Here is a 25,868-nt window from a genome sequence, read left to right as displayed (position 1 = left end):
CCTTCTCCTTCGTTTCTCCTTCGTCCATTTTCATTTCCTCCCTCACGTCCGCCCGACGCCACTATTTCTTCTTCTTCTTCTCTTCAGCTTCTTCGCCGCCGGATCTCCACAGCCGCCGCACCCTTGAGTTTTCCGCCAGCCGTCAGTCCGAGCGAAAGCTTGCAAGCAGCCGCATCCCGTTCTCTTCGTCGTCGTTCGTCGGGTCCCAGCTGACGCCGCCACCGTGAGGTTCGCCGGTTGCTGCAGCCCCCATCGTACCGCCGTCGTTCGCCGGAAGAAAGAACCATCAAAACCGTGGCTGCCCGTTTTCATCCAATCCGACCCGAGACCCGCTTTCAGTCCGAGCCGTGAGCCACAAACGAATCCGAGTGAGCCGAGTGAGCCGCGTGAGCCGAGCCGAGTGAGCCGAGTGAGCCGAGCCGAGCCGAGCCAGGCCGAGAACCAAGCCGAGCCGAGAACCAAGCCGAGCCGAGCCGAGCCGAGAACCAAGCCGAGTTAAGCCGAACCGAGCCAAGCCGAGCTGAGCCAAGGCCAAGCCGAGCCGAGCCGAGCCACCTAAGCCTTCCTTCCTCCACTTCGGTTCACGGTGAGTCTTCGGTAAGGTTTTGTTTGATGAATTCCCTAATGTTGCCATATCCGATTCGAGTTGATTATTGGAATAAGTTTTGATCCTATCTTTCACCCCTTAAAGGTAGTAAGGAATTGACGTTTAAGCCCTCGGGTTCTGCGGCAGGCTTGTTTGGAGATAGCTTTCCTTTCCTTGGGTAAGTCAACGGGTGTCGTTTCGGGCCTTTTAAGACGACTTCTACTAGAGTCATCAACTAAAACCTTTTTGTTTTCGTTTAGGTTGATCCGTTGAGCGTGGATTCGATCGAGGGGCATAACCGAGTATCAGGTAAGGGTTTTCCTACTACTGGACCCCGAATCCAGGCTGAAAACGTAGTAATCCACAGGGGATTACACGTTAGTGACTGTACTGAATAACTGTATGCGTGTTGACTGTTTAGCACTGTTATTATATTTTGTCTGATGTAAAGATACTGTGACTGCTAATTGTAGATTGAGATTTTATGTTGATGGACCTTGAAGTTACGGTTCAGTATGTAGTAAAGCATTGGTCTGGATGTTGATCATGGAGTTTGGACGGGGAAGGACAGTGAGTCCGGTTTTGGTTGGTTAGTTGATTGGGTCTAGGTTTTTCCCTAATGGTGTGCGAATTGGTGATGCGTATAGCAACTGAGGGCGTAGTTGTTTAAACCTATACTATCTGACTGACAAAGCCTATGGCGGAACTGTAATATGAATGCCGTTGGGGTATGACTGATGTAGACGGTTTAGTATGGACTGAGGGGTAACAGTTAGCTTCATCTATGGGGTAGTGTGCCTTACGGATAGGTGCATCCTTCGGGAGCACTAGACTGATGTGTGCATCCTTCGGGAGCACTAGACTGATGTGTGCATCCTTCGGGAGCACTAGACTGATATGTGCATCCTTCGGGAGCACTAGACTGATATGTGCGTTCTACGGAACCACTAGACTGTTATGTAGGGCACCCCTGAATAGGAAGTAAACTGTTGTCCCCTAACGGGCCCAGTAGTGGGTCCCTTACTTGGTATGTTTATACTCACCCTTTCTCTTCTTAACTTTTCAGGTAAGGGCACGGCTAGGGGCAGACTGACGAGGGGCAGAAAGGATGCGTGAAGGCCATATGGACGTGCCCGATTTTATTTTCGCTTCCGCTGATGTATTTTGGTTAGAGTATTTGTTTTGAGGATTTTGGATTTGATGATTTGAGATTTTATTCAAAACTTTTGTAACTGTGATTTGAAATAGGGCCCGATTCTGTTTTGTTGTTTTATTCCTAACGTTTTAAGAGATTGTAACTGGTCTATTATAAATTTTGTATTGTGTGGTCGAGTCTTAGTATTCAGTAGTGACCTCAGCTTAGTCCGGAAAATTGGGTCGTTACAATATCACATATATTCGTCGGTTTCTCTCTACCTAAGTCAAACAATTCAAATTATTACAACGTATTGTTCTAAGTTAATTCTGTATGAGCTGGCAGGGGAACCGAATGGACCCATATATTATGGGCTTCAATGATTCGAGATTAATTGGCTAAACCCTTTTAGAATGAGGTAATCGACATTCCTTAACTAACGGGCCATTCCATTAAAGTCCCGTAGTTGCAGTCCCCTCACTATAGATATATTTTTATCCATTTGATATAACCATGACCAGTAAGTTAATCCTTCACTGGATGTTCGTAACCTTCGATATGTCAAAATACCGTTCACCCCGAGACTACATCTTGTTATTTAAGTCCCACTGATCCACTCTTGAACATTTGGTTAAGGTCCAACCTGTAAACCGAGTCCCTCTCGAGCCAATGAGATGGTGGGATCCCTTGTTCATGACTTTGATTCAGTCAAAATACCATCGAAAATGGAGATAAAAGTGTATCCACATAAAAGACCAGTTGAGCTTGAACTAAGTTGGATGCTTATTGGGTTAAATATTTAGATTTCAAGTCTAAGGGTTCAACGTGACATTAAAAAGGAATCTTTAGAATTTTTAAACACTTTTGAAAAATCACTCACTACTCAAGTTCTTTACTTTATAACACCTAGCTCCTCAAAGATTTTCTTCTTACCTAGTGATTCTATAATAAGACAACACTTAATACTTTTCCTAGTCAAAATCTTAGAGTAACCTCTTTCTCTTCTGATCTCTTTCTCTTATGATCCATTCTCCTCTTTATACTAATCCCAAATTGGATTAGTCATCCTTAAAATCTCGTAAACCTGTTGTCCTACTTGCAGGATCCGTAAAGAGTCTTTAGAGAGAAGAACTCTATTTGTTATTTCTATAAAAGCAAAAGGTTTTTTCAATTTTGTGTATTCTAATCCCTAGTTAAATTGATGATTATGCTCCATTCTGACATCCATAAAATCTAGGAAAATTATTCTCGAGAAGTTGTGTAAACTAAAGTTCAAGTCCAAAGCTAAGAAAAAGAAAATTATAAAAATTAATTTCATGGACTATCAACGTTTGGTGGTCCATGTAATAAGACCAAAGGAAAGGCAATATACGATTGGTCAAGTAGTAATCCGTAATAGGGATACGTTTAATGGTTCAAGTTCGATGATTAATTCTTCAAAGAAGAAGTCAACATCCGAGAAAAGTTGGAAAATAATAACTCCATGTGTCAGGGCAAAATCAAAGTTAGGAATATCCAAACCCTTATCTTTCTTTTTATCCTATGTTTTCTTTATTGTTACCCTTTCTTTATTTTGATACTATTTTTAACTATTGTGATTAATATTGTAGGGCTTATTTTCTATCATATCAAATATAATCTTATCTTTTAGTTTCTACATTTATTTTCTACTTGAGTAATTGGTATCAAAGCCATTCAATAAAATTTCAATTGATTACAAAGTTTTTCTCTCGAGGGAAAAGAGATTGAGATAATTTATACTCAATTCTTATAAATCCAGCCATCATATTGGATTTAGATATGTTGTTCGTGCACACACCCTTGGTTTCGTATCATTCAGATTTTCCCTCACGGAAATCATATTAGTCTCATCTGCTCATCGTCGTTTAATTGGCCATTGTTCGTTCGTCGTCACTTACGGGTAACTAGCCAATTTTTCTTTGTTTTCTTTTGATTAAATTAATTTTCATCCAACCATGTAGGCCAACACTCCGAATAATAAAAAATCATCATGATGTCACTTTATTGTCGTGGATCCACCTCTGCTAGTGTTGGAACTCATCAAAGTGTTAGGAAAAGGAAGAAAGAAAGACGTGAAGATCAGACTTGGTTTTATTTTATGCAATAAAGAAAAGGAATGTATTTGTAATTGAGAACCTTGTGTAAAGTGTTAAGTTAATAAAGACAAGTTAACGATCCATAATAATTATTCATTACCACGTATTGGTTGTGAGGCCCAAATTCGAAAAAGGGAGTCCTGTTTAATAAGAGAGGCATCGAGGAGTTGGTTGATCCTTCTAAACTGAAAATATTGATCATTCTAAAGATAAAATCCAAATGGAACGAAGCCACGTTTGAGAGAAGGTGATGGAGGGAGTGTTTTTGTGGTGAAAGAGTTTACCTTAATAATTCATATATCTTCCACACACTATCACAAGCCCTCTACATGGGCTATACCCACTAGGTTTAGATTTGAGAGTGGAGTATTGTTGACCATCTAGAAGTTTATGCTTCCATGTTGGCACACGAAAAGTTCTCGCTAAATCTAGTTGTGTGATCGAGTATGATTACACAAAACACTACAACAAATTTGGTCTCTCTTGAAGCACACAAATTTTTATTTCTCGAGCGCCATGACAAAAGGCGATTAAGTAAAATATTTTTCTTCATAAAATGGTTATCTTGGCGGTCCTGACCATAAAGAAAAAACACTTATTTTGTGGACACGTATTAAAAAATTGTAAAATTCAAGAGTTCTTTGTTGGGGTTTCGTTGACAGTAAAAAATCGTGAAGAAAATAATTGCTTGATAAGAAATACATATAAAAAATACCATATTACTTGACGGGCATTGCCCATCAAATAATCGTGGAAAAACAATTTGAAATAATTTGAAAAATAATTAAAAAATAATTACTTGGCATTTTTTAAATAATTTAAAAAATAAACTGATATTTTACTTTATGGTTCATGGCGATCAAGAAAGGTTTTCCTTGACGGGTCCAATTATTTTAAAATGGTTTCCTTGATGGGCATTGGCTATCTCGAAAAATATATCATGATCGACAACGCCTATCAAGAAACAGTTTGAAGAATAATGGGAAATAGTTTGGCTCTTTTTAAATAATTTGAAAAATAAATTGATATTTTCGTTCATTGTTCATGGCCATTAAGAAAGGTTTAACTTGAGGGGCCCATATTTTTAAAATGTTTTTCTTTAGGGGTATTGGCTATGAAGGAAATTTTATCTTGATGGGTATTGCACATCAAGAAACATCTCTTTAAAAACGAATTCAAAACATTCCAACAAAAAGTTTAAAACTTTTATATTTCATAGCTAATAGATTCCTTAAATTTAAGAGTGTTGTAGATCTCAATGGATGCAATTAATGTTTTTCCTTCAATCTGCACATTTAGCATCATATAAATTATAGCAAACAAATGATTAGTTTGTTCCTCAATTAAAGAAATGTTTAAAAGTTTAGAAACCATGTATAAAAATGCACATACAAGAGTTTAATTAACACTATTAAATCTGATTACCCCCTCCAGGACTACCTGCTACCTTAGACCGAAAGATGGCGTGAAGCCGACGAACAACGTTATTCTGTACCTGTATCTGTCGACTCTGCTTAAAACTTTCACGTGATGAACTTGCCAATCTAGTATATAAACTATTGTACATGCCACAAAACACATCGGATCCTAGGCTAGTCAAACACAGCTAGTCAAACACATACATGAAGTGTACCTCAAAATTTACCAATTTCACGAGTAAACCTAAAGACACCTTAATCAAAATATAACCAACAAAATTTACACAACTACAGCTCCTAAAGCTTATACAAACTGTGGAGTATCTATAACATACAAGGGTGTGAATACATCACAACACAACAGATTTTATGCCCAACTCAAAACACGTACTGGCAATCGATAATGAAGCTTCCGCAGACTAAGGCAGTCTATCAGGCACCGGGAAGTCGATCTCTACCTGGAAAATGGGTAAAACATTTTGGAAAGGGTGAGCTATGGAGCTCAGTGAGTGACTCAGTTTAAAACTATGAATTTAAAGATAAGAGCACGTGAAAACTTTACACTATAAATCTGTTTATACAAGTCGTAAATGTAAATGTGTAATAGTAAGAATAGCTTTCTTAAATACTCAGCATGTTCATCATTGAAATCTAGCAAGGCATATCAAGTATATCGAAGCATTTTAACTAACATGACGAATCTACGTTGTGTAGGGTACACCTAGTACAACAACGTTTACAAGCACTACGATGTAGTGGGGCCCGCCCAGCACTCCCATCGTCTTTGTGGTAGTGGGGCCCGCCCAGCACTCACGACAGCATCGTTGTTACGGAGTACACTCAACGTCAACAACGAAATCTAACCAGTGTGCACACGGTAATCTCTAGCCTCAGGCTCAAGATCTCAGTCATGTAGTTAATGAAAATTTCATAAATCATCATAAAATATTAAAACATGCCTGCTTATAAATTTTACACAAAGCTCGAACTTTACTCAGCTCTTTCGTGGAAAATTGTAGTTCTTAAAACAAAACTTCATACTAATTCATGCTTTGCTTAAAATATTGTGGTTTAAATACTTTCCAAACATTTAATATCTACGTGCTAGCATAAATTTCTTTAAGAAATCTAGTCTCCAAATGTATACTTGAAAATAGTCATGAAATTCAAATACCTTTCATGGCTTCGTAAATAAACATTTATCGCATTCAATCATAATATGGAAGAAAAGAGAAAATGAAATTTTCTTCTCCTTTTCTTCTTTTTGTCCTTTCTTTTCTTTCTTTTCTCTAATTAATTTAATAAAACTATTTAATATATAAATATATATATATTTATATTTACACTTAATTTCCATTTTTTTTTCTTTTTTTTTTCCACATTTAAAGAAATTAAACCAAGAAAATATCGGGTTTACAACTTACCTTCCCTTTAGAAAATTTCGTCCTCGAACTTTAGAATGTCCTTAACTGAAAAGTATCGGATAGCTCTTCTTCATCTGATATTCTGGTTCCCAAGTTGCCTCCTCCGCTCCATGATGTCTCCACAAAACTTTTATGAGTTGAATCGTTTTGTTTCTCAAAACTTGTTCCTTTCTGTCGAGAATCTGAACTGGTTCTTCAACATAACTCAAATCTTCTTTTTATTCAACTGGTTGATCTTGCAACACATGCGATGGATCTGGTATATATTTTTTTAACATGGATACATGGAAAACATCATGTATTCGTGCAAGTTCTATTGGCAACTCAAGTCTATACGCTGCTGGTCCCACTCGTTCCGTTATCTGATATGGCCCAATATATCTAGGACTTAACTTACCTTTTCTTCCGAAACGAATAACACCTCGCCATGGAGATAATTTCAAGAAAACTTGATCTCCAACTTGGAATTCTAGGTTTCTTCGTCGCTTATCCGCATAACTTTTCTGTCGATCTTGGGCTTTCCTCAGATTTTCTCTGATCAACTTAATATTGTTTGTCGTAATCTGAACCAACTCAGGACCTACTAACTTCCGCTCTCCCACTTCATTCCAGCACACAGGAGTTCTGCATGGTCTCCCGTATAAGGCTTCATATGGTGCCATACCGATACTAGACTGATAGTTATTATTATAAGCAAACTCCATAAGTGGCAAGTGGGTATCCCACATTCCTTTAAGTTGTAGGACACATGCTCTCAACATGTCCTCTAAAGTTTGGATGGTCCTCTCGGACTGACTATCTGTTTGGGGATGAAATGATGTACTAAACTTTAGCCCTGTTCCCATTGCTTTCTGTAAACTAGGCCAAAATTTAGAAGTAAACCTCGGATCCCTATCTGAAACTATGGACACTGGTACTCCATACTGACTCACAATCTTATCAACATATAATCTCGCTAGCTGGTCTAACGTAGATGTCATTTTAATCGGTATAAATCGTGTCGTCTTGGTGAGTCTGTCTACTATTACCCATATACCATCATGTCCACTGGATGTACGAGGTAATCCAAATAGAAAATCCATAGTAATATGCTCCCATTTCCACTCTGGCACTGGCAAAGGATTAAGAAATCCTCCTGGCCTCTGTCTTATTGGTTTAACCTGTTGACAAATCAAACATCTATCAACATATTCAGCTATCTCTTGCTTCATTCCAGACCACCAATAAGTCTTCTTTAAAGTTCTGTACATCTTGGTGCTACCTGGATGCATAGCGTAAGCTGAACTGTGAGCTTCTTCTAGAATAGCATTCTTAAGCTCACTGATATTCGGAACACATAATCTTCCTTGTTTAACAATGGCTCCATCTGTTCTCAGCTCAAACTCCACCTCTAAGCCTTTCTTGGATTTCTCAAACTTCTTCTGTAAATTACTGTCTTCTTACAATCTCAGTTACTAGAGAAGACCGAACCTGAAATTGAGCTAAGAGACTTCCTGAATCCTCTGTAGTTACTACTGCCTTGGAACCTCTTAACTCATTCAACAAAGCTACTCGAATACCACACAAGGCACTCTTCGGAAGTCTTGACTTCCTACTTAATGCATCTGCTACTACGTTGGCCTTACCTGGATGATACTCTATAGTACAATCATAATCTTTAATCAGTTCTAGCCATCGCCTTTGTCTCAGATTTTGCTCTTTTTGATCAAAAATATACTTTACACTTTTATGATCTGTGAAAATATGGCACTTTTCCCCGAACAAATAGTGTCTCCAGATTTTTAGTGCTAAAACAACTGCTGCTAGCTCAAGATCATGGGTAGGGTAATTACACTCATGCTCCTTCAACTGCCTTGAAGCATAAGCTATTACATTCCCATCTTGCATAAGCACACAACCTAATCCTAGCCTTGAAGCATCACAATAAATCACATAGTCCTTCCCTGTTACAGGAAGTGCCAAAATAGGTGCTGTAACTAGTCTTTTCTTCAATTCCTGAAAACTTTGCTCGCATTTATCTGACCACTCAAACTTAACATTCTTCCTCGTCAAAGCGGTCAAAGGCAATGCCAATCGAGAGAAATCCTCAATAAAACGCCTATAGTATCCTGCCAAACCCAGGAAACTACGTACTTCTGTCGCACTAATTGGTCTTTCCCAATTGACAACCGCTTCTACTTTTTGTGGATCGACACTAACTCCTTTTGCTGAAACTACATGCCCCAAAAATACTACCTGTTCCAACCAGAACTCACATTTGCTGAACTTAGCGTATAACTGTTTTTCACGTAGAGTCTGTAGAACAATCCTCAGATGTTCCTCATGAGATTCTCTGTCAACTGAGTAAACTAATATATCATCAATGAACACAATCACAAACTGATCTAAATACCGATGGAAGATCCTGTTCATGAGATCCATGAAAACCGCTGGCGCATTCGTTAAACCGAATGGCATAACTCGAAACTCATAATGCCCATACCTCGTTCTAAATGCTGTCTTAGCAATATCTGATTCTCTAACCTTCAACTGGTGGTATCCTGACCTTAAGTCAATCTTAGAGAACAACGTTGCTCCCCTTAGTTGATCAAATAAGTTTTCAATGCGTGGTAAAGGATACTTGTTACGTATTGTAACCTTGTTTAACTGTCTATAGTCAATACATAATCTGAGGGTACCATCTTTCTTTTTCACAAAAAGCACTGGTGCTCCCCACGGCGAAACACTAGGCCTGATGTATCCCTTGTCAACTAGTTCCTGTAACTGCATCTTCAATTCTTTTAGCTCGCTTGGAGCCATTCTATACGGAGCCTGTGAAATAGGTGCTGTTCCTAGTAATAATTCAATGGTGAACTCAATCTCTCTATCAGGTGGCAAACCTGACAGATCATCTGGAAATACATCAAGAAACTCTTTCACCACAGGAACATCTTCTGGCTTTAGTTTTTCTCTCTGCACTACTACGATGTGTGCAAGAAACGCTGTGCAACCCTTCCTCAGTAATTTCTCAGCTTTCAAAACTGAGATTAGACTTCTAGAAACGGCCTTCCTCATACCTCTAAAAACCACTTCAGCAAAGCCTGGTTTTCTGAAAACCACTTCCTTCCTATGGCAATCCATAGATGCATAATGAGCAAATAAGAAATCCATTCCCAAAATTACATCTAACCTCTGCAACTCTAGTGGTAGCAAGTCCACTAGCAAACTGATACCTTCTACTAAAACTTCACAATTACGTAACACCTCATTAACAAGTAAAACGTCACCAACTGGAGTGTATATAGCTAACCCCTCAGATAAAGGCTCTAGCATCCTATTCAACTTAGTCAGAAATATACTAGAAACAAAGGAATGCGTAGCACCTGGATCAAATAAAACATCTGCAGGTACATTACAAATAAGAATCGTACCAGTAATAACGTCTGGTGCATCCTCTACTTCTTGTTGAGTCATAGCATAGACTTTTCCCTGTTGCCTCGGTCTTCCAACAACTCCCTTTTGCCTTGCACCACTGGTGCCCTCTGTTGGAACCACTGAAACTCTCGATTGCTCAATTGTCTGGGACCCAACTCCCTGATCTCTCTGAACTGTCATGTTCAACTGCGGACAATCTTTCTTGAAATGTCCTGGCTGTCCGCACCGGTAACATACACCGGCACCTACCAAACACTGACCCCGATGGTTCCTGCCACAACTCGTGCATGGTATTCGCCTGACGGTACTAGCAATGGACTCCTGACCTGGTTGCGATCTTACTGTTGATCTAATGGGTTGACTAGGTATTCTCTGGCTCTGTCTCTGAAAAACACTACCATAACTCACGTTCCTCGATGCTTGGCCTCCATAGCGATTCTTAAAATCTTGACGGCTTGAAATATTTATCCCAGGCGTGAACCTCCGCTGCTCACGGCCTCTAAATCCACTAGCTGTTGAAGTCCTACGACTAAGCTCCACTGCCGATTTCTCTTCTGTTATACTCTGCTCCACACGAACGGCAGTCTCCACTAACTGAGAGAAATTCGTCCACTTAGCAATGGCTGTAACTGGGGTACGTATTTCAAAACGCAACCCTCTTTCAAACCTTCGGCACCTGTCACTCTCAGAAGCTATAATAACGTCAGCATACCGTGAAAGCTCGGTATACTTCCTCTCATACTCAGCCACTGAAAGTGATCCTTGTTTCAACCCCAGAAATTCATCCCTCTTGGCTTCGCAGTATGTGCTGGGATAATACTTATCTTCGAATATGCCTCTAAAAGTCTGCCAGTCTAAAGCACGTGCATCACTGCGTCTTGCTAATATAGATTTCCACCAACCTTCAGCCTCTTTTTGCAACAAAAATGTGGCCAATCTAACCTTTCGCTCCTCAGGACAATTCATCACATCAAAACACTTTTCAAGCATATTCAACCAGTTCTCTGCATCAGCTGGATCTGTGGAACCTTCAAACACTGTAGCCCCTAACTTCTTCAGCCGTTCAATTCCGTATGCCTTTTCTGGATCACTAGGCTCTGCTCTATCTGTCCTTCCTATTTCCTGTGTTGTTCTCGCAAACTGCTCGTTTCCTGCACCACCTCGAACTCCTAGGGTACTAGATTCCCCTACAGATGGACCTTGGGTAGGACCTTGCATCCCGTTCTGATTCTGCCGGCGTCGTCTACCAGTACGTGGTGGCATGACTCCTATAATATGTCAACACATTAGACATACTATAAATACTTAACTCGAATGCATGATACTAAATGTCTACTCACGTATTAATAATAATTGGACTCACTTCTACCCTTACCTAGACCATACTCCACTAGTTCCCTTTAAGCTAACTTGACGTTCAATTATTTACTTTCCAGTTTCTTCTTAGAGCTAACCGCTCTACCTTAATTCCCATGGAGCAAACTGCTCTGATACCAAGTTGTCACACCCCCTCCCGGACTACCTGCTACCTTAGACCGAAAGATGGCGTGAAGCCGACGAACAACGTTATTCTGTACCTGTATCTGTCGACTCTGCTTAAAACTTTCACGTGATGAACTTGCCAATCTAGTATATAAACTATTGTACATGCCACAAAACACATCGGATCCTAGGCTAGTCAAACACAGCTAGTCAAACACATACATGAAGTGTACCTCAAAATTTACCAATTTCACGAGTAAACCTAAAGACACCTTAATCAAAATATAACCAACAAAATTTACACAACTACAGCTCCTAAAGCTTATACAAACTGTGGAGTATCTATAACATACAAGGGTGTGAATACATCACAACACAACAGACTTTATGCCCAACTCAAAACACGTACTGGCAATCGATAATGAAGCTTCCGCATACTAAGGCAGTCTATCAGGCACCGGGAAGTCGATCTCTACCTGGAAAATGGGTAAAACATTTTGGAAAGGGTGAGCTATGGAGCTCAGTGAGTGACTCAGTTTAAAACTATGAATTTAAAGATAAGAGCACGTGAAAACTTTACACATATAAATCTGTTTATACAAGTCGTAAATGTAAATGTGTAATAGTAAGAATAGCTTTCTTAAATACTCAGCATGTTCATCATTGAAATCTAGCAAGGCATATCAAGTATATCGAAGCATTTTAACTAACATGACGAATCTACGTTGTGTAGGGTACACCTAGTACAACAACGTTTACAAGCACTACGATGTAGTGGGGCCCGCCCAGCACTCCCATCGTCTTTGTCGTAGTGGGGCCCGCCCAGCACTCACGACAGCATCGTTGTTACGGAGTACACTCAACGTCAACAACGAAATCTAACCAGTGTGCACACGGTAATCTCTAGCCTCAGGCTCAAGATCTCAGTCATGTAGTTAATGAAAATTTCATAAATCATCATAAAATATTAAAACATGCCTGCTTATAAATTTTACACAAAGCTCGAACTTTACTCAGCTCTTTCGTGGAAAATTGTAGTTCTTAAAACAAAACTTCATACTAATCCATGCTTTGCTTAAAATATTGTGGTTTAAATACTTTCCAAACATTTAATATCTACGTGCTAGCATAAAGTTCTTTAAGAAATCTAGTCTCCAAATGTATACTTGAAAATAGTCATGAAATTCAAATACCTTTCATGGCTTCGTAAATAAACATTTATCGCATTCAATCATAATAACAGTTATGGAAAATATTTCAAAGTTGGTTTTGTCACTCACAGTCTTGGGCTAGATCCTTGGTCTATAAGCTCGGTTTAATTCTTCTCGGCCTGCCAACAACCCAACCGAGTATTAAAACCTTAAACATTCTGGTTTCCTAAAGATATACATAACATGTCGCACCAAAGATGTCGTTCACGAAAACAAAGCTTAAGAAATAAAATCCTATTTCAACAATTCTCTAAAATTTCCAGATTTCTAACATAAACTTCAAAGAACTATAACTTTCTCAATACTTAACCAAAATGAGTGTTCTTTATATCAAACTCTTCATTTTGAGATCCTCTAAAACTTACCTGAAGACATATAAATCTGATTCCCCGTGCATAAACACATATAATCCTCAAAACAGAACCACTTCCAGAATCGCGCGCACACGACCTCTTTAACTTGTTCCTACAATTTAACAAATTTTTAGTCGTTTTTGGTTTACAATTTCTTCATGAAAGTTGTAGTAAATTGAATAAGCTTTCCAACCATACCAAATAGAAATTCTAACTCCACCGATACACTCTGAAATACAAGAAAAACCAGAGACCTCCTGATTTCGAGTGAAAACCAACTGCCCGGTTTTCTTCATCAAAAAGCACCAAATGAAAATCCGAATTTGCTCCAACGTTCTTCATAAAGTTTGTTTAAAAATGAGTTAACTTTCAGTAAATGTAAATCTCACCTCTTAATTCCTTTTGAAGAGTTCAAACCGAATTAAAAACCAGTGATGTGCAGAATGAACTAAAATTCAGCCATTGATACACTTCGCTTGAGTTCTCCTCCTCTTCTTCAACCTAAAAATTCTAGTAAAATTTCTCTTCTTCTTCCAAACTCTCTCTTAGAAGTTCTCTGCAAATTGAAGAAGGAAAAAGAAAAAAAATAAAGGGAACTTGGATGTCTTCAAACTTGGCGGTGAAGGGAAGAGAAGAAGAAGAAGAAAAGAGAAAATGAAATTTTCTTCTCCTTTTCTTCTTTTTGTCCTTTCTTTTCTTTCTTTTCTTTAATTAATTTAATAAAACTATTTAATATATAAATATATATATTTATATTTACACTTAATTTCCATTTTTTTTCTTTTTTTTTTCCACATTTAAAGAAATTAAACCAAGAAAATATCGGGTTTACACCCCCTGAATGTAGGTGTGACTCAGTCATTAATCAAACTAACCATAGTCTCATTCTGTATATTACTCATCCTCAAAACTCTACTTTAGGTAGTCATGTTGCTCTAGAAGTTATAAACTACCTTCCGTTTCAGCCGCAGCCGCTTCAATCACCAATCGGAAGATCAGTCTTCCTAATCAGCACTGAAGCCTTCTTTTTTCTCTATCTTTTTTGCGCACGTTTCAATCCTCTTCAGAGAACATATATAACACAACTTGTATCTTCTAAAAATATAAGATCTCTAAAGGAGCGGAACTTATTTTATATCATGTGGATAAATAGAGGGATTCCATAAATATAGGAGAATCAAATATTCATTGATTATCTTCTCTTAAATATATCTTCTATTTTAAATTAAAAGATATTCTTTCAAACAAATTAAACATCAACAAAGCCGACAGACAACGCTTTTCTTTACCTATATCTGTCGACTCTGCTTAAAACTTTAATGTGATGAACTTGACAATCTAGTATATAAACTATTATACATGGACACAATGCAACGAATCCTAGAATAATCATATACATGCATGAAATGTATCTCGGAAATAACTAATTTTACAAGTAAACCTAGAGACACCTTAATCAATACATAACCAACAAAGGATTACACAACCGTAGTTCCTAAAGCTTATACAAACTGTGGAGTATCTATAACATACAAGAATGTATATACATCATAGCACAACAGGCTTTTTGCCCAACTCTAAACACTTACTGGCAATAGATAACGGAGCTTCAGCAGACTAAGGCAGTCTATCAGGCACCAGGAACTCAATCTCTACCTGAAAAGTGTGTAAAACATTTTAGAAGGGTAAGCTATAAAGCTCAGTGAGTGACTCAGTTTAAAACTAGAAATTTAAAACTAAGAGCATGTGAAATCTTACACTTATAAATCTGTTTACACAAGTCGTAAACATAGACGTATAATATTAAGAATAGCTTCCTTAAATACTCAGTATATACGTCATTGAAATCTAGTAAGGCTTATGAAGTATATCAAAATATTTTAACTAACATGACAAATCTACATTGTGTAGGGTACACCCAGTACAACAACGTGTACAAACCCTACAATGTAGTAGGGCCCGCCTAGCACTCCCATCGTCTTTGTCGTAGTGTGGCCCGTCCAGTACTTATGACAGCATCGTTGTTACGGAGTACAATCAACGTCAAAAATGGAATCTAACTTGTGTGCACACGGTAGCATATAGCCTTGGGCTCAACACCTCAGTCATGTAGTTGATTGAAACATCAGAAAATCGTATGAAAACATTAAAACATGCCTGCTATCCTTTTCTTTCGTAAAGCTTAAACTTAGATTATTCGTGAAAAGCTGTAATTCTTAAAACAAAACTTGGTAACTCGTACTTTGTTTGAAACACAGTGGTTCAAATAATTTCCAAACATTTAATAATTCGCGTGAAAACCAGCTGCTCTGTTTTCTTTGTCAAATATCACCCAATGAACATCAGAATTTGCTCAAGCTTTCTTTTTAAAATTTGTTTGAAAATGAATTAGCTTTCAGTAAATGTAAACCTCACCTCTTAATTCTTTTTTGTGTAGATCAAGAACAACAGAATATTAGAGGTGTGCTGTGTAAATAAATTTCTGCCAAGGATGAAGCTTTGCTTGCAATTCCCTTGTCTTTCTTCGACAAAACTTTTGAACTTCTTCTTCTTCTTTTCTCAACGTTCTTCCCTGGAACCCCTCTGAAATTTTGGTGTAGAAATTGAAGAAAATGGTGTAGCGGTGGTGGGTTTTAAAACACCAAAAACAAAACACACCCCTTCCTTGTTCTCTTATTTTCTTATTACTTTCTCCTTTCCTTTCTTCCCTTCATCTTATTTAATAAAACAAAATTAGACACATATATAAAATATTATATATTTAATTTCCATTTTTCTTTTATTCTTTTCACATTTAAAGAAAATGAACCAATAAAATATCGGGTTTACAAGCATGGTCAAGCATAACATTTGAAGATCAGGATATTTAGGTTTCTAATACTCGGTTTTGGTTGATTGAAAGGCCAAAAGGAAATAGGTCGGGTTAACAATCCCTGAAAACTAGTCTAAGGCTGTGAGTGACAAAAACAAGTTATGAAAACGATTCCTTTTTTTTTTAACTGTATCTTAGAACTAAATGTTTAACGTGCATGACTGCAAGTTTATAAATGATATATGATTTCTATGTTTAGCTTTCGAGTATGAGTTTCGAGCTTAGATTTCTGAATGAAATCCACATGTTAGCATGTGATTAATGAGTTCTGAAAAGCAGTTGAAATGACATTTGATTCAGCAAAGAATTGTTTAAGCGAGAATTATTATTTTAAGATTTTCAGTTTTTTCACAAACAAGTTGAGTAAGCTCGAGTTTATGCAAGGTTAAAATAAACATATATGTTTTAATGTTTTCATATTCTTTATGATATTTCCATTGACTACATGACTGAAATATAATGGGACAACGTGTCCAAAAAGTCACTTGGTTATGTATTGCCCAAAAATATCAGCTTATTCTCACGATGACTAGCTTCTCATTTATTGTTTTCAGGATGTTTGATTGGCCTAGCTCTCGTTGGTATATGCACTTCGATGTCTTACAAGTGCATGGATGGAAGGATTTTGCAGATGCCTTGTTAAAATAGTACAAACATAATACTTATATGGCACCAGTTAATTTTGACCTCCAATGAATGGAGAACTAGAGTGTTTAGTCGTTTAAGGAGTATACGCAATGATGGAGAGAGTGAAATGATGAAATTTGAGGTAAGTCGTTATGAAAATGATAGGTTGTTATCGATGTAAGTATGCAAAACAAGAATTTATTCCTAGTCTAAAATAAAAGAATACAAGAATAGAGAAAGACTAGATGAAATATGAGGGTTAGGGATTACCTCAATTACCTTTCAAAGTTATCTTTTTAACCCTTCTTACCTTTGTGGAAATTTAGAGTAGTATGGGGATGAAGGGTGTCGAATCCTAGAGAGCACTTAGGATTCAAAACTTCAAGATTCACAAACAAGGTCGATTAGTAGATTCAAGATCTAAAAGAAAATTAGAAACACAAAAAGGGGGGGTTTGTGGAAGTAATTTTTGAACTATAGTAAAGAACAAGAATTAAGGGATGATTAGTGACAACAAGTAATTCAAGTAAAGTTTTTTTTTCAAGTTTAGTAGTGGGACTTTTTCTAGGGCAATTACCATGTTTCTTATCATTGAAAAAGAAAGAAGATCAATTGATCTTTTCTTGAATATGCAAGAATGGAATTTTTACAAAAAGAAACCTTAAACCCTAAACCCTAAAATTTAAGTTCAGCACTTTATGGGCCTGTTTAGGGTTAGGGTTAACACTGTGGGCTTACGTTAGCCCAACCCTAACCCCTGTTTGGGCAAAGGATTATGGAAACCTTAGGGTTTCCATAATCTCCCTTCAATCTGTGTTACCACTCCGTTCAATCCGTGTTTTCGCCCACCTTCAATCCGTATTTTTGCCTCCTTTCAACCCGTGTTTCTGCTCCTCACAACCGGTGTTTTTGCCTCCCTTCTACCCTCCTTCGATTATCATATTCTCTGTATTATTCGTTATTTGCACAAAAGTATGTGAAAACACTTTACAACGTTGGTATAGAAGGAATTTTACCGGGGGCGGCCTCTGTAATTATATGTTCACGAAGTTCTCATGTTTCCCATCTCAGGTGAACTGAGGAAAGCGGAAGAAGAAACTATGCATTATTGGGTGAAAGCTTGTCCCTCTGATTTCTCTATAACTCTTCCTAAACCTCGCAGACATTCATTTCTTTCTCTCTCTACGAATTATCTTCAATTTTTTTTACAATCATTTTCATGGATTACTCCTGTGGAGTTTCAGTGGCCACTCCGCTGTTAACATCAGAAATTCGAAGATCGTCGTGTTTGGTGGCCTCGTCGACAGGAAATTTATAAGCGATATCGACATTTTATGACTTTGGTACTTATGCCTTTTACTTTCTCATTACAGAATTGTACTGCTCTACTACTTTCTTCATCGCTATGTATATAATTTTGGTCCGATAGTTCGCTGCATCATCATTTCCATAGTCTAAACGATCTTCTGTTTGTGTTTATTTTGAACATGGATTGGAGTTGTATTTTGAGTAGTAAACACATTTCTTAATCCGCTTTTTATTATTTTATTTTTTCTTGATATTGTAAATCGATGTTACCGAGTATGGAGTTAAATTATTATGAGACCAGTTTCTCTATTATCCGCTTTTTCTTATCCTATGTACTTGCCATAGTTTTTTGTTGTTTTAGTATACATGTTCCTGTTACAACAAAAATACTTTAATCAATAATTCAATTGGTTGATTTTGCTTAGTTATTTACATTGTTATTTGAAGGTTTTGGTGCATTTGAAAGTTGATTTTGGCTCAATCCTTATCACATGTATTTGACGGTTGATTTTGGCTCGATGCTGAAGTAGGAAAGACTAAGAATGGAACGTTATCTTTATTTCCTCTCTCAAAGGCTTCTGCGGCTCATAAATCTGTTCTTGTTGGTGATTTAAAAATGGCCAACTTCAAACAATTTCTTGCCAACAAGGGAATATAGGTACCTTTGCTTATGGACCCCTATGAAAGAAAACAAATATCTCCTTTTGATATGTGTATGAACTAAAATATGCAATTTAGTAAGAATAGCAAACGATATTGCCGTCCTATATGCATTGTAGGTTGAATTTGCTGGGGCTGCTTTGAGATGTGGCGAGTATGTCACCCTACGCAAGGGTACAAATGCAAGTCAAAAGGTTAGAACTTATTCGAAAAATGGAGGAAAATAATTAAATAAATTTGAATGTGACTCTTACTGTTGCTTATTGAATCTGAAACAAAGAAATACATGTTTGCATTGCTTCTAAGCATAAACACTGAACATAGTACATTCAATTTATGCAGGGTGGTGGTTCTGGTACACAACAAGTTGTCATTGAGGGGCCCTTATGTGAGGATTATTATAAAATTCAGGATCTATTGTATTCACAATTTTATTTGTTATAATTGAGAAACCTCGTTGAAAATGGAAGATATGACCCCATCAATTTGAATTGCCTAGTTGGAAATGTATTGATTTTTTTCTTTTTCTCAAATGTGTTTCTGAGATATGTTTCAAAGATAAGATTAGACATAATAATTCCCCTCCTTTTCTTTTTTGTTGCTGCCATAAGTTCGTTGGTCAGAGTTGGTCGTAGAACAAGCTGCATGCTCAAGGAAAATGTTATCCCCAGATCAAGTGAATCCCAATAAGGATTTGTTTGGAATTACTTTATCAGTGCTAAAACAAATAAACTAATATATATTCCTTCTCTTCCTTGGAATTGGTTTTTTTTTTATATTAAGCCAAACATAAACAATTCGAACACAATGGCGTTAAAGTGCTAAGTAATTTAATTAATGAATATAATTATGGACGTATGTAGTAGACCACGTAATGAAATATGGTAAAAACAACTGTAGGACGTTAGGTTTGTATTTGTAAAAAAATGACTTATAATAAAATTAGTACAATTTCTTAGCAAATTATTTTGAAATTGATCAATTCAATAACAATAGACATAGAAAAAGACAATATACAATTTCTTAGCAAATTATTTTGAAATTGGTCAATTTATTTACATTGTGAATTTATAAAAAGAAAATTAAAAAGTAAAAAAATTATTTATAACCCTACCCACATAACCCTTCCCCCAAACACATCTTATCATAAAATCTCCATAAACCTATCCACATAACCTTTCCCCCAAACACATCTTATTAAAAAAAATCTCCATAAACCTACCCACATAATCCTTCCCCAAACACATCTTATTCATAACACTATCATAACCCTTCCCACATAACCCTTCCCCCAAACACCTCTTATCATAAAACTACATTCTTAAATCCTTCCCCCAAACAAGGGTTATGATAAAACTAGCTTTATCATAACACTAGTTTTATCATAACATTAACCCTTCTCTAAATCAACCCTTCTCTCAAACGCACCCTAAGAGTTTGTAAAGAAATTTCAATGAAAATTTGATGGGGAAAACTTATTTCTTTTATTGAAATTTCAAAATAAATTGCAAAGTGAAACAGGTAATCAAATAAAAAATTGAAAAAAATATAGAAAAAAAATTTAATTCTCAAAGAAAACATGGTAATTTAACCCATGAAAAAGTCTCAAAAGATTACCTTAGCCCATGAAGATTGATGAAATTCTTGAAGACATGTTGAAGAAAGAATCCATTTGTTTTACAAAAGTAATCTTTTATTGATAAAATTTCAAGATTTTGCTACAAGAATGAGAAAGAGGATTCTCTTACATTGGAATTTTTCATCTCTCTCCCAAAAAAATATGAGGTATTTTATAGAAGGGAAAATGGGAGAAAAAAGTGGAATTAGTTTAAAAAACTGCCATTTTGCAGTTAATTTTAGGGAAAATGATGAACTGTGTCACAAAATGGGCTTGGGTCGGGTCTTGGGTTTGCCCAATTGAAGATAAAAATAAAAAAAGAAATACAGCTCCTGAGATTCGAACTCACGACAAGGGAGAGGCGCGCGTGGACGAGGGATCGACACGTGGCGGATGCATGGGTCGCGAACCGGTTCGCGGATCGGGTTGCCTAGTCAGATTTCGGGTCACGCGAAAAATGAAAGGAAAAATAGGGGCATGCCTGGGGTTTGAACACGTGACTTTGAGGCGGATGCGTGGCATGATCTGGTGATGCCACGCAGTGCGATCTGGTTCGTTCGATCTTTTCCAATTTCTCGGTTTTTCCCTTCATTTTATTTTTTACCGTTCTCCTTCGTTATAACTCCGATTTAAGTGATTTTAGTGGAGTTGGACTCGTATTAAGGTGGAGTTTCATATTCTTCATAAAAATGACATTTTAGTGACTAAATTGATAAATGTTTGGAAAAATTAGTCCAATAACGTTAGGTTTAAAATAGCACTAACAGGGAGGTGGCCGCACAAATACAACCTCGTTTGATAGATAGAGAATTGATAGTTATATTCATAAATACTTTTCGAATGCCATACTATGATAGAATGATTGGCAGTACCTTGACCAACATCTCAGACATTATTATGATTGGAGAAAAGAATGGAAGAACTAGAAATTATGCTTAAGAATCAAGAAAAGTCATGACACCAAAACCGAATGAAGGAGAGGTACACAAGGTGAACTCAACCCAAAGAACAACTACACGTATGTCATCACCTGAAGTTGGGCAAACAAATTACTCTCCTAATCCTCACGGTGGTGGTCAGAGTAAGCAAATCCATGTTTTGTAAAAAATAATTGGGCATTCCATAGAATTTAATGTTGTGTATGGGAATGAAGTACATAAGTTGATGGATGCAAAATTTTTAATAGTGAATCAGACAAACTCACAAGAAGCTGAGATTGATATTATTTCTGATGCTTCTTGAAAGGCATCATCTATACAAGAATCATTGATCATCCAATATAAGGGCAAGCCAAGTAGCACCATTTGTATTCAGATGCCTAAGACGATGATTGTAGAAGTATCGAGTCCTTTTTCTTGTAAGAGTAGTCGAGCTATACTGGGGAAATATATATGAATGCCAATTCATAACATTTAATTGCCTCTGTAATAGTATGAGGGATGACTCATATCGGAAGATGCTATGCACCATAAAACTTAAAAAGCATATCAAAAGAAAACGAAGTGTGACAATGCAAGGGCAAAGCCATTTAGGTAGAAAGTGAAAATGACTTGAATGATTTAAGCAAGTTCTTTCCCGAGAAAACTACTCTATGAAAAAATAGATTGCTCCTAAACTTGTCTTTAAAGTGGAAGCACGCGAGTTTTTAAAGCTGATCAAATAGAGTGGGTACAAAACAATCGAGTTCAAAAGACAATTTTTCACTTCCTTACATTCACGTACTAGTAGATAATACAGCTGGATATTCTACTTTTTCATTTATGGATGGATTCTCAATGTACAATCAGATCAAGATGGCTCCAGAAGATTGAGAAAAGACAATGTTTATCACCTTATGATGAAATTTTTGTTATAAAGTCATGCCTTCCAATCTAAAAATGCATGGGCAACTTACCAAAGATGTAAACCCGATATAAAAAGAAAGGAATAAAAGAAATTGGACATTAAGAATATAATTCTTTTTTATAAATTCAATGGTTTTTATAAAAAGAAAAAAAAAAGGAAAGTTATAAATGAGAAATTATTTTTCTCTTTTTCATCTTCTATTTCCCACCACCGCCAAGTTTCCCTCATTCCATTCTTCACCATTTTTTTTTTATCATTTCTTCACCAAATTTCAGAGGGGTTTCAAAGGGTAGAAGGCTGAGAAAGGAAGAAGAAGAAGTTCAAAAGATGTATGTTAAAGAAGACAAGGAGTTCGCAAGACATCTCTTGTTTTTTTTATTGATTTCGAGCTATACAAATATAATTAAGAGGTGAGGTTTAAATTTACTGAAAGCCAATTCATTTTCAAAAAATCAGGATATCTCAGGTTTTTTTAGTATTTCAGGGTGTACCAGTGGAGTTAAGATCTCTATTTGGTATGGTTTGAAAGCTTGTTCTATTTCCTACAACTTTATTGCTGAACTCGTGAACCAAAAATGACTAAAAATAAGTAAAATTGTAGGGACAAGTTAAAGGGGTCGTGGTGTACACGATTGTTGGAGCGGTTCTATTTCGAGGGATGTCTGAGATTATACATAGGGAATCAGATTTACATATCTTGAGGTAAGTTATAGAGGACCTCAAAATGAAGAGTTTGACATAAATAACTCTCATTTTGGTTAAGTATTGCAAGAGTTATGATCATTTTAATGTCGTGCTGCGAATCTGGAAAATTTTGAGAAATGTGTGGAATATGGTTTTATTTCTTAAAGTTAGACTTCTTAAGCGTTATCCTTAGTCTAATACTCGGAATTTTGAGAAATGTGTGGAATAAAATTTGAAGATCACAATATTTAGGATTCTAATACTCGGTCTGGTTGTTTAACAGGCTAAGACAAAATAGGTCGAATTTACACACGGGGGAAACTAATCTAAGACTGTCAGTGACAAAACTAGTTTTGAAAATATTTCTTCCTAATTATTTTTTATGATTGACTGCTGTATATGTTTAATTATGAAGCTATGAAAATCATTTGAATTCCATAATTATTTTCAAGTATGTGTTTCGAGACTAGGCTTCTTAATGAAAACTTATGCTAATACGTGATTAACAAATGTCTGGAAAGTATTTGAACCACTGCGTTTCAATCAAAGCATGAGTTACCAAGTTTTGTTTTAAGAACTACAACTTTTCACGAAAAATCTAAGTAAGCTCAAGCTTTACGAGAGATAAAGATAGCATGCATGTTTTAATGTTTTCATATGTCTTATGATATTTCCATTAACTACATGACTGAGGTATCTGAACCCGAAGCTATGTGGTACCATGTGCACGTAGGTTACGTTTCGTTGTTGACGTTGAGTGTACTCCGTGACAACGATGCTATCGTGAGTACTGGGCAGGCCCTACTACATCGTAGAGCTTGTAAACGTTGGTTGTACTTGGCATGCGCTACACCACGTAGATTTGTCGTGTTGGTTAAAATATTTTGATATACTTGATATGCCTTGCAAAATTTCGATGATGTACATACTGAGTATTTGAGAAAGCTATTCTTACTATTATATGTTAATATTTACGACTTTATAAATAGATTTATATATGTAGGCTTTCACGTGCTCTTCCCTTTAAATTTATAGTTTTAAACTGAGTAGTCACTTACTGAGCTTTATAGCTTACTCTTCCAAAATGTTTTTGTAACGACCCAACTTTCCGGACTAAGCCGAGGTCACTACTCAGTACTAAGACTCGACCACAAAACATAAAAAAACTCATAACGGACCGGTTACGATTCATTAAAAATGTTAGAAATATTACAAAAACTGTTTCGGACGCTATTTTAAATCACAGTCACGAGAGTTTCAAATACAATACTCAAGTCATCAAACTCACAATCACAAAACCAAATATTCTAACAAAATACATCAGCGGAAGCATAAAGAAAACCAGACGCATCCATATGGCCTTCACGCATCCTTCTTGCCCCTCGTCGGTCTGCCCCTCGCTGTACCCTTACCTGAAAAGTTAAAGAAGAGAAAGGGTGAGTATAAAATATATCCAGTAAGGGACCCACTACTGGGCCCGTTAGGGAACAACAGTTAACTTCCTATTCAGGGGTACCCTACATAACAGTCTAGTGGTTTCGTAGAACGCACACATCAGTCTCGTGATCTCGAAGGATGCACGTATCAGTCTAGTGATCCCGAAAGATACACCTATCAGTCTAGTGATCCCGAGGGATGCACATATCAGTCTAGTGCTCCCGAAGGATGCACATATCAGTCTAGTGCTCCTGAAGGATGCACGTATCAGTCTAGTGATCCCGAAGGATGCACGTATCAGTCTAGTGATCCCGAAGGATACACCTATCCGTAAGGTACACTACACAATAGATGAAGCTAACTGTTACCCCTCAGTCCCTACTAAACCATCTACAACAGTCGTACCCCAACAACATTCATATTACAATTTCGCCATAGGCTTCGCCAGTCAGATAGTATAGGTTTAAACAACTACATCCTCAGTTGCTATATGCGTTTCCAATTCACACACCATTGTGATATCCCTAGATCCAGTCAACTAGTCAATCAAAATCGGACTCACCGTCCTTCCACGACCAACTCCTTACTCCCGATGGCACACAAGCTACAACTAGCGGTCACGTTACCTTCACATCAGACAAGAGCATAGCAACGATACTTAAAGGTCAAACATACATCCATTTATTTAGTACAGTTACTAACGTGTAATCCCCTGTGGATTACTACGTTTCCAGCCTCGATCCGAGGTCCAGTAGTAGGAAAACCCTTACCTGATACTTGGTTATGCCCCTTGATCGAGTCCACGCTCAACAGATCCACCTAAACCAAAACACAAGGGTTTAAACGATGACACCAGTATAAGTCACCTTTTTAAATCATTCGAAACGACAACGTCGGCTTACCCGAGTAAAGGGAGCTATTCCCAAATGAACTTGCCGTGGGACCATGAACTTGAGCGTCAAACCCCTATCACCTTCAAGGAACGAAAGATAGGACCCAGTCTTACTCTAATATTCAAACTCGAAACGGTTATAGCAACATTGGGTAAATTACCAAAATGATCCTTACCGAAGACTCACCGTGACCCGAAGTGGAGTGTCACACCCCCTCCCGGACTACCTGCTACCTTAGATCGGAAGATGGCGTGAAGCCGACGAACAACGCTTTTCTGTACCTGTATCTGTCGACTCTGCTTAAAACTTTCATGTGATGAACTTGCCAATCTAGTATATAAACTATTGTACATGCCACAAAACACAGCGGATCCTAGGCTAGTCAAACACAGCTAGTCAAACACATACATGAAGCGTACCTCAAAATTTACCGATTTCACGAGTAAACCTAAACACACCTTAATCAAAATATAACCAACAAAATTTACACAACTATAGCTCCTAAAGCTTATACAAACTGTTGAGTATCTATAACATACAAGGGTGTATATACACCACAACACAACAGACTCTATGCCCAACTCAAAACACGTACTGGCAATCGATAATGAAGCTTCCGCAGACTAAGGACGTCTATCAGGCACCGGGAAGTCGATCAATACCTGGAAAATGGGTAAAACATTTTGGAAAGGTGAGCTATGAAGCTCAGTGAGTGACTCAGTTTGAAACTATGAATTTAAAGATAAGAGCACGTGAAAACTTTACACATATAAATCTGTTTATA

The 25,868-nt window shown here is 37.2% G+C and overlaps 1 long non-coding RNA gene across 1 annotated transcript; it reads right to left on the bottom strand.

Moving 5' to 3' along the window:
* Positions 1-5,192: 5,192 nt before the first annotated feature.
* LOC127149355 (uncharacterized) lies at positions 5,193-25,608 on the bottom strand. The gene is made up of 2 exons (XR_007820855.1): positions 25,543-25,608; positions 5,193-5,510 (listed from the first exon to the last, which is right to left on the bottom strand). It is a non-coding gene; the product is annotated as an uncharacterized LOC127149355 (long non-coding RNA).
* Positions 25,609-25,868: the final 260 nt, after the last annotated feature.

This window comes from Cucumis melo, chromosome 5 (assembly GCF_025177605.1).
Source record: "Cucumis melo cultivar AY chromosome 5, USDA_Cmelo_AY_1.0, whole genome shotgun sequence".
In the NCBI taxonomy this organism is placed as follows: Eukaryota; Viridiplantae; Streptophyta; class Magnoliopsida; order Cucurbitales; family Cucurbitaceae; genus Cucumis; species Cucumis melo.
The sequence above is the reverse complement of the archived record's forward strand: the minus strand, read 5'-3'. Positions and strand labels throughout refer to the sequence as shown.